Raw genomic sequence first — 15591 nt, 5'->3', positions numbered from 1 at the left:
TTAACATGAAGAGCAAGAAGAAAAAGAAAAGGCATAGTATACCATTAGGTATATCATTTAATAATATTTTAATAAATATATGCAATTTTTAAAAATAATTTAAAAGTTGAAAAAAAGTACGATACAAAATATGTCTACTATAATCATAACAACTTCCTAATTATGTTATTAGAAAAAAGATTTAACAAAAAAATTATGTTTAAAAGACTGATATGATCCAGAGTAATATTGTTTTTAATATATTTATAAAACATTCACTTGAATTGTTTCCCGGGTAGATTTTAAAAAACGCATCAAAAATTTCGGCAGTTGAGATTGTTTTCTACAACTAGTAAGCAACGTGAGAACGCGATAATTACATCGACTGATATGGTTGTGCACTGTTGACGGCTATTACTCAATTTAACGGTGTAAATTAATTTGTTAGTCCAAATAATCTTACTTGAATGCTTACTAAGAGAAATAATTTGATAGGTCTACTGATTTGGTTTCTGCGAATAATGAAATACTAGTTTGTGTCGTGGTCCTGTATTAAAAGTAAGTAGTTAAATTTCTTAATTGTACAAATGAACGTGAGTTTTTGAACCCGTTTTACATTGATTATTTACAGTTGTACGTCATACTAATTGGCTTGTCTAGATAAGCTAATATAAAACTAAGTAACTTTTAAGATTTTATGTTTATAGTTAATTTAGACCTAACCTTTAAGTGTATCTTTTACCTAAACCTTTTTACTGTTTTAATATTATTTTTGGACAAAGTTACGTTTTATTATTCGTACTTGTTGTTAGTTCCAATTTCCATGTTAGTAATTATTTTTAATATTATTAAGCCATACTGGTTATTGCTCCTGAATAAGAAGCATCTGTAATGATTTACCCATCCTAGCTACCTATTTTAACGGTTTGCTTAAGTGTTTAATACTTGTTCTTAATTAAAGAAATACGTAAGCATTTACTTCCTCACACAAATGATTTAAATGTTAGCCTCAAAAATTTCTGTTTATAAACTCAAATTTGTAATAATGCTATTTTGAAATGCATAGTGCATATTCATTGAACAGCATGACAAAAATGTCATAAAATTAAAGTTATTGATAATTGAGTTTAACATCATTGTAATTTTTCCTAGTCATTTGTAGCTAATTATTGTCCCCTTCATGGAGTAAATAGAAATGAGACAGTGATTAGCTGCATAAGGCATTTCAGAAGAAAGAGTTTCATTAATGTGAAACTGATTGTCAAACTATAAACCTAATATAGACTCATTAATTAAAATTAAACAAAAAAATTGTGTTTAGAGAATTAAAACTAGAATTCCGATTTTTAAAGGAAGAAAAAATGAAAGAGGTTAATGAATCAGTTTTTTTCCAAGGAAAACAGTTATTTTAATTGTTTTAAAACAGATTTTACCTTTTCCCTTTTATAAAACAATTCAAAATTTACTTTTACTAATAAAGTTATTACACTTGGAACACTTCTCCAAAATGCTACTTATCTTTTGATCTCAATGTGTTTAATAAATACTACATGTTAATTAATTCTTAACATTATATCTTCTCATAGTTTTTACGGTAGATCATTCTTTCCATTACTAAATTATAACTAACTCAGCGGTGGGAGGGAGGCTTGGGTAAGATGATACAACTCCATAAAATTTGATGATTCCACATCATGCAGAGTAAGATCCTGAAAATTGAAGATTATAAAGTAAAGTAAAATGCTAATGGCCAAATGATGAAGGGCTTAACAAACCTCAGTCAAAAGCCTGGCCAGCCTAGTGGTTCAGTGAAAATATATTCACAGTGCTTCATTTATATGTAATAACCTTTTTTTAAACCGTTGATTCTCAAATATTTTGCCCACCACCTACATTAAGATCAAAAATTTCTAGAACCCCCAAAATGTTTAAACTTACCATCTGTTAAAAGTAATAATTGCAATTCCTGTAATTAAAATGCGCTCTTATACTTGCAGTTGAAACTTGCATTTTAAATGAGTGTAATTAAATGCATATTTAGTAGTATTTTTATTAAAATTGCTTTAAAAAAAATTACAATTGTATCTATATATTTATGTAACAACAATAGTGATAGCATATTCAATATAACAATACAATATTAAAACAAAGCTTTCAGTTGAAAAATACATTGTACTAGTGTAGAAGGTATTTAATTTTTGTTTAAAATAACAGGAAAACATAATTTTTACCTTTTTTTTTTTGTTTTTTTTTCATCGCCTTCCTAGACCACCGGAATGCCCCAAATTTTCTTTCTGTGGGCCTTCTAAACCCCCCCCCCCCGAATGCCACCAGCGCCCACAAGGGGGCATTATTACCCAATTTGAGAACAAATATTTTAAATTAATTTTTTTTTAATTACATACAAAATCTTCAACATTATTTTGCAACATTGCTATTCAATTTCTAAACTTATTGTATTTTTCTTTCTGGATTTCTTATCTTCTTTTACTGCAAAGAAGTGTTATGTGCTCTGTATACATATTTGTATATGCACAACTTTTATAAGATTTTTCCTGAGAAATTCTCTTGGCCTTTCGAACAGTACAAGACTTCAGGCAAAGCTACTGGTTTTTTAGTGAATTTTACTTTTATGAGTAAATATTATATTTATAAACAACACTTCATGATGTTTTTATCATAAACTATCATAGAAATATATAATCCAACAGAAAGAAATGGAACATAAATGTGTGAGATCATAGGTGGCTCTGTTACTTAATCAGTTTAAGTTAATGTTTAGCATTAAGTAAGTGTCTTAAAAATAACAGTTTTAAACTATATTAAGAATGATTATATAAATGCAATCAATAAATATTACAAAAAAATACTTTTCAACGTTTATTCATTGTAATGAAATTCTTTTCATGAAGATGCTTTTACAGATAAAACATTGTCACAGAAAGATACAACTCTGAATGAGTTCTTAAGTGTACTATATTATTTGTTTTGAAGAAGCCACTGTAGTTATAGCTTAAAATGAAAGTTACAGTTTAAGTTAGGTTATAAAAAAAAGTTATATAGTTTAAATAAAATAGTCTTAAGAATTCTTGAGAAAATTGTTGTGTTTTTGATCAAGTTATATGAATCTAAGAACTTTTATTTTGATTTTCCTGATAAATTTGGTAATTACAGTCATTCGGTAAGGGTGGTTCAATGTATAAATGTGAGAATCATATTGTCAGTGCAAAAAAGATGTGAACTAAAGTAATGTGCAGAATCAATAGCCAAGAGTGTTTTAACAGGTCGATTCAGTTTTATTTCTGATAAGCTAGAGTATATTTCAGAAGTTTATAAACTTATCTTATTGTTATTGTATTTATTTTTTTTTTGCGATGAACCTTCTAAAAATCACTGATGCGTAGTCCTGAGTTCTTTCTTTTCCAAATTCTTTCATTATTTCCCTAAACCTTTCTCTCCTTTCTTTGGTCCATTCACTGTGTTTCCTTTTCTGTTTCTCTGGAAATGTAGATTCATCCACTATTTTTCTAAAAGATTTCACCAAAAATTATTTCTTTGGAAATATTTAATAATTTGAGATCTTCAATTTTTTTTCAACTAGCATGTTGGTTTTCCTTTTTTCAAGAAAAAAAAAAAGGTTAAATATCTGTTTTATTAATTTAGTTTCTCCATTCCATTCAAGTGACCATAACATTTGAGTTCTCCTAAAGTAATTTTTTTGACAATTACTAGCTTTTTCCTAAGAAATTCTGTAGGTCTTCCGTAACATACAACACTCCTAGTAAAACTATGGTTTTATATAGTCGTAATTATGTGTTTTTTAATCAGAATTTTTTTATTTTCTGTTTCTTTGGGTGAAAGTCATTATCATTTTTTGTGTTCTGGCTTTTATTTCTTTTTTTCTAAGCATTCAAGTAATTATTTTGCGTAATAACACTTAATTTGCTTAACTTACAAAAAATATGTGATGCAAAACTGTAAAAAAAATATTATAGACTAAGTAATATATGGTACTTTAAAAGTTCAGTGCCCTGTTCAGAATCCTTGGCATCAGTCTCATTCTCCTCTTCTTCATTCTTTGAATATGTTTTCTAAATCCCTTTGCCATTCTCATCCTTATTATCATCATCATTTACTGTTGTAACTCTCCCAAATGAACAAAGTTTGGTGACCCTGGCAGAAGTTCTATTGTTTCTTTGCTGAACGGTTTGCTTCTTTTCTTCAGTATTTTTCCTGGAAACTAAAAAGGGGTCTGAACTGAGAAACAGGCTATGTCACTGTTACATTTTTCCCTCAAGAACTTTATACTGCCGAAAGTGTTTGTTTTTCACTTCAGCTACTTCTTTGATAGCTGACTGAAGTAATATAGCACTTCTAATTACAGTTGCTCCCTCTCTGAATCGTTAGACCTTGCCAATAGTGAGGAGGCTTGGTGCTCAGTGATACAGAGTTGCTGGACCGAAGGTGCAACCATATTGGAGAGGTATTTGTTGAGAGCCAGACTAAGGAATGATTCCTGAAAGAGGGCAGCAACTCTTTCAGTAGTTGTTAGTTCAGGAAGACTTAAACGGCCATTTCAACATCACTCAATCTTCTGAGTACTGCGCATCTGAAAACAGTGGAAAACTACAGCTGCTTTTTCCAAGAAAATGTAACTATCTGTAGTAACAAACATGGGGGCACCTTCCTTTGTAAAATATTCCAAAGATAAACTAGTCCCCCATTCGGATATTCGAGTGGGGACTACTAAGAAAGGGGACACCAGAAAATTAAAAAATCAATTAAAGGGCAGGCAGGAATAGGTTTCATAATTAACAAAAAGGTAGGGAAGAGAGTAGAGTATTTCAAAAAGCTTAGTGATAGAATCATTGTAGTAAGGACAAAATCAAAACCTAAGCCGACAATGATAATGTCTATATGCCTAAAAGTGCCCATGATGATGATGAGGTAGGGTGTGTATATAAAAGCAACACATAAAGGGGATCAGAATTTAATAATAGTTGGTGATTGGAATGCAAGCATCGGAAAAGGCAAGGCGGGAAATATAGTGGGTGAACATGGGCTGAGCAAAAGGAATGAAAGAGGGGACTTACTGAGTGTTGCACGAAGTATAATTTAGTAAATTGCCAACACCCAGGTCAAAAATCATAATAGAAGAATATACACATGGAAAAACCAGGTGATACTGCAAGGTAGCAGATAGATTATATCATGGGTAATCAAAGATTTAGAAATCAACTTGTCGACTTCAAAGCTTATCTTGGTGTACAAATTGATAGCGATAATAATTTAGTGATAATGAAATGTAGATTGGGGTTCAAAAACTTGAAGAATTGGTGGAATTTAGAGAAGCTTGAGGAAGAAGGTAAAGAAGATTTTGGAGGAGGACATCGCAAGAGGTCTGAGTAAAAAAAATATAAGGTAGAAAATGTAGAAGAAGAATGGGAGAATGTTAAAAAGATAAATTCTTAAATCAACAGAAGCGAACTTAGGCAGAGCAAAGAGAACTGGTAAATAACCTTGGATATTAGAGGATATATTTCAGCTGATGGATGAACGCAGAAAATATAAGAATGCTAGTGATGAAGAAAGTAAAAGGATCTATCGACAATTTAGAAATATTATAAACAGGAAGTGCAAACTAGCAAAAGAAAAGTGTTAAGAGAAATGATCATTGGTAAAATAGACAGAGCATACAGGAAAATTAAGTAAAAATTTTGTGGTACATAAATAAAAATCTAATAATGTGTTAAACAAGGATTGTACACAGATTTATAATATGAAAGGAAAGGTTGATAGGTGGGTGAAATATATTGAAGAGTTATACGGAGGAAATGAATTAGAAAATGGTGTTGTAGAGGAAGTCGAAGAGGATGAAAGAGGAAAAAGAATACTGAGATCTGAATTTAAGGAAGTATTAAAAGATTTGAATGGCAGAAAGGCTCCTGGAGTAGACAGAATACCTGCAGAATTACTGTGCAGTACAGGTGAAAGAGCAATAGAGAGATTATTCAAACTGGTGTGTAATATTTATGAAAAAGGGGAAGTTCGGTCAGACTTTAAAAATAGAGTTATAGCCATAATACCAAAGAAAGCAGGAGCAGATAAATGTGAATAATATAGAACTATTAGCTTATCTGGTCATGCATCAAATTTCTTAACTAGAATTCTGTACAAAAGAATTGAAAAGAGAGCGAAAGAAATGTTAGGAGAAGACTAATTTGGTTTCAGGAAAAGTATAGGGACAAGGGAAGCAATTTTAGCACTCAGATGAATAGTAGAAGGAAGATTAAAGAAAAACAAACCAACATACTTGGCATTTATAGACCTAGAAAAGGCATTTGGTAAAGCAGATTGGAATAAAATGTTAAGTATTTTAAAAAAATTAGGGTTCAAGTACAGAAATAGAAGAACAATTGCTAACATGAACAGGAACCAAACAGCAACAGTAATAATTGAAGAACATAAGAAAGAAGCTGTAATAAAAAAGGGAGTCTGACAAGGATGTTCCCTATCCCTGTTACTTTTTAATCCTTACATAGAACTAGCAATTATTAGTGTTAAAGAACAATTTAGATCCAGAGTAACAGTACAAGGTGGAAAGATAAAGATGCTACGATTTGTTGATGATATAATAATTCTAGCCGAGAGCAGAAAACATTTAGAAGAAACAATGAACGGCATGATTGAAGTCCTACGCAAGAACGATTGCATGAAAATAAACAAGAGCAAAACGAAAGTAATGAAATGTACCAGAAATAACGAAGATGGACCACTGAATGTAAAAATAGGAAGAAAAAAGATTACGGAGGTGGAAGAATTTTGTTATTTCAGAAGTACAAACGAAACAAGCCTTCAGTCAGAAATATAATTTGTTTATATCAAAAATTAATCTAAATGTCAGGAAAGATTTTTGATAGTATATGTTTGGAGCATAGCTTAATATGGAAGTGAAACTTGGGGCGTTCACAATACCCGAGAAGAAAAGATAAGAAGCTTTTGAAATGTGGTGCTATAGGAGAATATTAAAACCAGATAGGTGGATAAAGTGACAAATGAAGAGGTGTTGCAGCAAATTGATGAAGAAAGAAGCATTTGGAAAAATATATTTAAAAGAAGAGACAGATTTTTATACAGGCGATATATTAAGGCATCCTGGAATAGTTGCTTTGATACTGGAGGGACAGGTAGATGGGAAAAATTGTGCAGGCAAGCAACGTTTGGAGTATGTTAAACAAATTCTTAGGGATGTAGAATGTAGGGGGTGAAAATTAAACAACTGGCACTAGATAGGGAATCTTGGAGAGCTGTATCAAACCAGTCAAATAACTGAAGGCAAAAAAAAAATTACAGTTGATCTGTAAATCGGGATCATGTGGTGCCATCCATACATTTCAGTGTTTGCTGTAGCTGAAGGAAAACCTTGAAACTTCTTGGGATTTATTTCGTGGCTGCTTGAGATAGCCTCCAAAATAATTTTGCAGTTTTTTATTAGACGCGTATCTACTCCTGTTATATGAGCAGCCGTTTCTGGGTCAGAAAAAAACCACTTTTATTTGTTACCATCTCATTCGTGTTACCAAAGCCTTGCTTTGAGATGTCTACCAGACGACCTATTTCCTTTTTGAAAGACCTACTTCCTCTTTGAAGCTATCTTGTATTTTCTTTTTTGAATTTTTAGCCATTATCTTTTCTTCTTCAGTTTTAGTCTGCCACATTTTGATAGGAATTTTATTTGCAAGCTTTTTTCCCATAAACATGCAATTTTCTTCTCTCTTTCTAGTAGAGCATTCTTTCATGAATTTGTACAGTGATATTCTCTAGTAATTTGTCACTCCGCTTAGAAAAACAAATCTTAGACAAGAGAAATTAGAAAACAAGTTGCATCAATAATGACTTCAAACTGTTAATAATTATTCTACTTTATTCCGCTAAAAAAATTATAACAACTAAGGACAATTAATAAAATAAATGAATTTAAAGAGTTGTCTCTAAACAGTAGATGCTTGATCCTGATCTCCCAATGCACGACAGGGCACTCAACTGAGGTTTTAAGATAATTTTCCTTCATTATTTCCCCCAAAAAATTATTTTTTTCTAATTTGAGCATAAATATTTTGCATTTATATTGTGAAATAATCAACCGTCACTGTCCCTTCTTGTCAGCAGACCATCTCTTGAAGTGTTTATGTAATATTTCAGTTCCCTTGACTTGAAAAATTTTAAGCATGATTTTCATCATAAATTTTTTACTAATTGTTTTTTCATTCATATTTTTATTCCATAGTAGGTTTGGCGTTAATTTTTATTCACTATTAAATAAGCGGTGGTATGTACCTTAGTCAGTTGCACAACATAAATGATAAAAAGTAATAACTCAATATGAAACAACAAACAATAAAAAATAACTAGCTGGTCGCCTCGATACTTTGTCATTAGTGAATTAAAAATCACCTAGCATTAACCAGAGATTAATCAATTATCCAACTGAAATTCAGACTTTGTGATTCAATAGCCGTTTAGTTACTGGAATATGTCAATGAGTTTTGCCGCTGTTTTGACAAGTTTAATTTTTCTATTTTTGGCCAGCTATTTCGTACAAATACCAAAAGTAAAAGCTGTGTGTTCAAACAACATAGCTACTGCCACTCTTGCAGTATGTATGACACAACTGGCTTCCTCTGTTTCCTCTGTTTACTCTCTTCTCTGTTACTTGACTTACCATCTTTCCTCTGTTTACTTGACTACTAAAAGGTATAAAATTTTAAAAAAAACTTTAAAAAAATGAGAAACCAAGTCGGTCACTCATGATGATGTTTGTTGTGTAACACTATAAGCCAGGCAAAATATATTTTTACCCAAACAAAGGACGGGTAACTAGCTATAACAAATACTTTTAAGATGAAGGCTGACTATTTTGAAACCCTCATTCAGATCATTGTGATCTGTTTCGGGTCCTTTACTGACCAAACTGGTACTCTGAAGAAATTACAATATATTGATATTTTTTATAAACTGAACAGGCAGTGATATATTTATATATCATTATTATTCTCACAAGCATGAGTTTAATAAACACAGCGGGGTCCAAGGGGCAGACCCTCTTGGCTAGACAGGAACCTGCTAAATATTCTGTAGTATATATATACATAATTCATAAAAGTCAAACTAGGAATTTGGTGATTGGTTTTCAATTAACCACACATCTTGGGAATGGTCGAACTGAGACTTTACAAGACTAAACTTAATTTACACTCATCATACATATCAACTTCAGTCAGCCTCCGAAGTATTATCTGAAAGGTAATTACCAGAGGCTAAACAGCAAAAAGAAAGAAAGGAATTTCACGAACTAATTTCAATAAAAATATGGTTTAAATACTTCAATACATATTTCAACCAACTTCATTTCAACCACCTCCATTTTTTATTTAAATTTTTATTCCAGATTCAGTATTCAATTAGAAGTTGTGTTTATAGACTTAACTTAGTACTTATCTGTTTTTATTTTTATTTACTGTATTTCCTTTAAATATCGCCCGTTGATTTTTCAACAAGTTTTTTACTACTTTTTTTCACAATAATTTTCATTTGTGTATGTTTTTTCCATCTTTATTGTAAACCACCTCGAAAATGGTAAAATATAAAGTTTCTCATTCTATGAGCATTAACCTAGTAATGCTATTTTTTATGCTAATAATTACTAATTCAATTTTTTTCCATATGATGAAATAAAACATGTAGTTTTCTATAATAAACAAGTTTAATGTGTGCCCCTGGCAAACTGTGGTGTCTAATAAGCTAGTTGTGCAAAATTCATAGATCAACTAATAATCATGCGTATATATCTTTTTAATTTTATATTTTTGTAATTTTTTGTTTTATATTCTTTGTAGTTCATATTTTGAGCATAAAATAAATATCTAAAAAGAATAAAGTAATGTGAGCGCACCATTCACCCACACTTCTGCATTAGTTCTCGTGGAAATTTTACCAGGTGAAACATAATAAATTTATAATTCAAAACTGTCGTCTCCCTATTTCAAAATGAAATATAAAAACTCATTGATATTGAAATTATAAATGAACAATCTTCATAATTAATAACATTTATTTTTGGAAAGGTTCATGACAGATGAATTTACGTTCATTTGCAGATGCCATTAATAAACGAACACTTTAATAATGAAATGATGAGAATCCTAAATTTAAACATGAAAGACTGCTCAATTAGAGTGACAATATTTCATTTCAAGTAATCATAGGTTAACCCACCGGGTTGGTCTTTGCAAATCAGCTGATTTCAAAGTTGAAAGTTCTAAGGTTCAAATCCTAGTAAAGGAGTTACTTTTTTGCGGATTTGAATACTAGATTGTGGATACCAATGTTCTTTGGTGGTTGGGTTCAATTAAATACACATCTCGGAAATGGTAAACCTGAGACTATACAAGACTACACTTCATTTACATTCATATATATCATCCTCATTCATCCTCTGAAGTTATACCTTACGATGGTTCCGGTGGCTAAACAGAAAAAGAGATAGAAGTAATCGTAGCTTCATACACCTTCTAAGGCCATGAAAACAATTTTGCCATAGTTAAAGCAGAGTGATACATCAAAATTTTATGTGCTTTTCTAGTAATAATTTCAGGGACATCACAACACTGTATACACTATGTTTTCAAAGAACAAAGACTGTGTTCACACACAACAATAGCTGTGTTAAATATGTCCCAATTTGAGATGTTCCATGGCTTGTCTTTCTCCAGATTTGACTAAATTTTACTAATTACTCTAAAGTTACTTGTGAATAAATTTTCCATCATAAAGTTAAAAAAAACCCCAATAAAAGATAGAAAATAAGATATGAGATAACAATTATCGCTAAAGATATGTTGGAACAAGTCTCCAAAACTTGATCATTCAAATTAACTTGCAATAATCATCATTTCAGCCATTATTGATCCGCTGCAGGATGAAGCTGTCTTCAGCATGTTTCCAACTGTTACAGTGTTATGCTATCTTCTGCCAATTCGGTTCAATATATCATCAATCCAACGAGCCTTTGATCTTTTTTGTGGCCGTTTAACATCTAGTGGTATCCATTCAAGTGCTAATTTAGTCTATATACCATCAATCCTTCATGCTTCATGACCTGTCCACTACCATTTTAATTCTTTAACTTTCATGATGATATATATTTTAGTCTGTTTTCTGATTCGTGTAGAGGTCTTTCTATCCTGTCTGGTAACTCCAAGTATACATCATTCCATATTTCTTTGTGCTACCTGCTACTTCTGTAATGATTGAATGGTTAATATCCAAGTTTTGCTTCCATAGATAAGGACTGGCAGATGCATCGATCGAAAACTTTCTTTTTAAGGCAAAAGGGAAGTTTGTTCTTGAAAACGATGTTAAGTCTCCCTAATGGCTGTCACCCAAGCTTAACTCATCCTTCAACTTCTTTGATTTTATCACCTTCAGTTGACAACTGTTGGCCAAGATATATGTAATGAATGATCTGCCTGTTCGAGTTCTTCTCCGGAGACAAAAATCTTTCTTATTAAAATCAAACTTATTGAACATGACCCGGTCAAAGGTGAACCTTTGACCAGGGGTTCACCATAGGGGTTTTGACCTTAGGGTTCACCAGCCACCTGCAGTTCCTGTATGTGCCTTTGTAGTTCTCCTGGATCTTGTGACAAAAGAACTATATCATCAGCCAATCTGAGATGATTTAGATGTGCGCCATTTATTCATATACCCACTTCCTTCTAATTTAGCTTTCTAAATACATCCTCAAGGCAGGCTGAGAAGAGCATGGATGATATTATATCACCTTATCATATACCTTTTGGTGCATTTATTTCTATTTTATGTTTGTTGACACAGATTGTAGCCTTAGTTTCTTTGTATATTGATGGTAGCAAGTTTATGTAGACTGTGTTTACACCCTGATTATGTAATGCAGCATAGCTTGCTTTATTACCGAATCAAATTCCTTTTAGTAATCAATAAAATATTAACTTAAATGTAATTTATTTAAGTTAATTTTCCTCTTGATTGGATAGAATTAAATATAATAAAAGGACATATTTTACTTAAAAATATTATCTTTATTAATTTCTTGGGTTAACCAATCAACTATACAAACTTATAAATTAACAATAATAATAATAATAATAATATATATATAAAAGGAAATGTTCCAGTATAACGTAGTGTCTCTATTCGGAGACCTTTTATGGCCTACCCCTTCACCAGTATAATAATTTAATTCTTTTTTTGTTACAATGTGTAATGAGGATCAAATAAAAATAACTTTATTTATTGAATTTCTTTCCAAAAACCATTTTTAATTACATCTAAACGTTTTGTTTTGTTATTCGCCTGCTCAATTTTCTTTGTCATTTAATGTTGCCTAACCCTTGAGGAAATCGAAAGTAAGTAATTTAGTTTGACTTTTAAGAGATGTGATAAATTAATAAAAGTAATCTATTCTTTTACTGGAAAGTAATGAAATCTTATAATGTAAAATGTAAGATTTGATTAAATCATCAATTTCCTGTAATCAATTTTTTTCCCAATATTCGTCACTGGAAAAATCTCAATTAAATGTAAAATGTTATCTAAAATTTCTTTTGGAAATATCATATGTTGTAGAGCACAATTAGGTTTGAAATCAAAACGAACCCTTGACATATTCATGTAAATGAGTATTTTTATTAAAAACTTACGGAGAAAAATAATTTTTAAAAGTGTATTTATGTATTTAGCATATCTAAAATCTGGCAAACGAAATTGAAACTTAAAAACGTTATCAATCCGTTGCAAATTCTCGGTCGCAAAGGCAGCACGATGAGGGCCAACATCTGGCTGTAGATGTTTTATACGCGTGCAACCTTAGTTTCTTGTGTAAAGTTTGCGCTATGCTGACCGGAGAATCCCACGTTCACGAGATGCACGACGGGTAGATTTGGAAGGACTATGTAGAAATGCTTACCGCACAACCTCAACCTTCTCTCCACTAACGGATGACCACCTTATTCGCGGAAGGTCGCCTACACTTACACTCTCCTTAAACTTTGCATACCACGCAACGATACTCTTGCTATCAGGTGATGGTCGTCCGTTTCCCTTCTAAAATTTCGCTGCACAGTAATCTATGATTTCGACTCGTGAAACACAACACCCATTGCGCTTTCTTCTGGATTGTCGCCATTTTATAACAAATTGATCACAGTGCCCTCTACTCTGTCTCTACCTGCAACAAACCAATATAAAAAAAACTTGATATTTTTTTTCAGTTGCCACTAACCTCACAACTATTAACAGTTTTTTTGTAATAAATTTTTGTAACCATGGAAAGTCTTTATGGACACTCTGTATGTTAATTTAAAAAAATTGATCTTTCTATTTTCTAAAGATTCCTTTTTGGCGCCCAACGTATGAATCATATGTTGACCTATATTTAAAAAAGCTTAAAATGCTAATTTATACTTGTGTTTATATTTATGAATGTGCAATCTTTTCTAAAAAGAATAGTCACGTATTTTTTAAGAACTAACAATATCCACATCTACCAGACCAGACAAATATACTGTTTTTGTGTAATTCAGCACAATTAAAAAAAAAAAATTAATAAACGCTGAGTTTTCTGCAGTCCATTTAGCATTTACGTAAATATATGCTCAAATAATTTTCAGTGACACCTTTTTAATTATGAATTATTTTGTAGTAATTTTTTATAATTAATGTATTTACCTTAACATTATTTCATATGTTTACATTTTACATAATTAATATTGACTTAAACACAACTATTTTTACACTTTTTTGTACGAAGTAAAGGAAGTATTGTGATCACGAAAAATTTCGGTTTTCAGATTTCAACGGAAATATCCATTTCGGCCATCCGTGAATCCATTTTTACCAGTTTCGACGTGACGTCTGTATGTAACGTATGTATCTCGCATAACTCAAAAACGATTTGTCGTAGGATGTTGAAATTTTGGATCTAGAACTGTTGTAACATCTAGTTGTGCAGCTCCCCTTTTGATTGCAATCGACTGGTCCAAAAAAGCCCAAAATCCAAAACATTTTGGACATTTTTTAACTGCAGTAATAAGCTCTTATTGAGAGCTCTTCAACGAATATCATAAGAGGTTCAACGAATATCATTTTCATTAGTTCCAGAGTTATATACAAATGAAATTTTAATTAATGAAATATTTGGATCTTGCAAGGGGAAGGCATATCAGACTTCATCTCCTTTTTTTTAACTTTTTTTTATTTAATTTAAATATATTTATTTATTAATAATTATCAACCTCTGATTGTAAAAAAAGGTTACAATAAATAATTATAATTCAATAATAACAAAAATAAAAAATACGAAAAGATATCAAAAGTTATTAATGAAATAAAATTTTATGTACTTTTCATTTAAAAAAATGTGTATATGTAATTTAATGGGCGTTCAAAAGTAATGTAGAGTCTACTCTTGTTTTATAATTAACCGTATATTTTGTGAGCTGCAAATCAAAGTTATTTCATGATTTCCTTTTATCTATCCAGGCAGTTCCTGTTTTTGTCTTTGAAGTAGCAAACTTACTCATTCCTGTCGTGATCTATATAATATAATACTATATACCGATAAGAATAAAAATTTTATTTATTTGTTTAGAAAAATTTATTACAATTAGTTCTTAATTTTTTTCTTTAAAAAAAAAGAAAAGATTTTAACTGATTGTTAAAATTATTCTAGAGAAGCATTGATTCCTCAGAGAAAAAATCTTAGTTACGTATCTAAAAAATACAAAATGTTTTAACTGAAATTAAATAGAAAAATAGGTCAGAGAATTTACATTATTTTAAACTGACAATCCGGATTAAATGTTAGAAATAGTTTTATTAATTATTAAAAATAATTTATAGTTAATTTTTTTTTACGAATATTACAATGAAATTATTATTTAATATAAACAGATTAGTATAAAAAAATGAAATAACAGGGCACAGTAATAAAAATATTAATCAAATATTGGAATAGCAGTGAGGGGAAAATGAAATGACAAAATATGACCTGCAGATGAAAAACAAATTAATTAAAAATAAGTGAAGAAGCAGATGATTCCGGCGGTGGATACATGACAGTTAGGATATAATATTGATGGAGTCACATCTGTGATGTCATTCTAGAGGAAAGAATTGGATATCATTCCAGAATGATGATTTTTCATTGTCAAATATTACTCTTTACAAATACTAAACTATATCTCCCGTACATTTTTCATAATCTATTGTGAATTTTTTGAATACAGCAGCGATTGTGTTGTCAGTGTTTTATTTTTATTAATTGTTATTTACTTAAAAACAATCAGAGAAATACTTGTATAATAATTAAAAGAAAAAAAGGCAATCAAAATCTCATTTACGGCATTAATCTAATTAATGTTCACTCAAGAAAATTTTGAAAAGCTTTCGCCAGTAAAATCCATATATCAATTTGTGTTTTGGAAATTAAAAATAATAGACAACAAAATAAATGATTTTAAGAAAAAGGAAAACTGAGTTCAATTAATTTTTGCACTTAAGTAAAAGAAAATA

The 15591-nt window shown here is 30.6% G+C and overlaps 1 long non-coding RNA gene across 1 annotated transcript; it reads left to right on the top strand.

The window, feature by feature from the left end:
- Positions 1 to 339: 339 nt before the first annotated feature.
- On the top strand, positions 340 to 14384 carry LOC142320371 (uncharacterized). Its single transcript, XR_012755361.1, has 2 exons — positions 340 to 537; positions 13869 to 14384. It is a non-coding gene; the product is annotated as an uncharacterized LOC142320371 (long non-coding RNA).
- The last annotated feature ends 1207 nt before the right edge of the window (positions 14385 to 15591 follow it).

Source organism: Lycorma delicatula, chromosome 2 (genome assembly GCF_047948215.1).
Source record: "Lycorma delicatula isolate Av1 chromosome 2, ASM4794821v1, whole genome shotgun sequence".
In the NCBI taxonomy this organism is placed as follows: Eukaryota; Metazoa; Arthropoda; class Insecta; order Hemiptera; family Fulgoridae; genus Lycorma; species Lycorma delicatula.
This window is presented reverse-complemented; position numbering and strand designations above follow the sequence as displayed.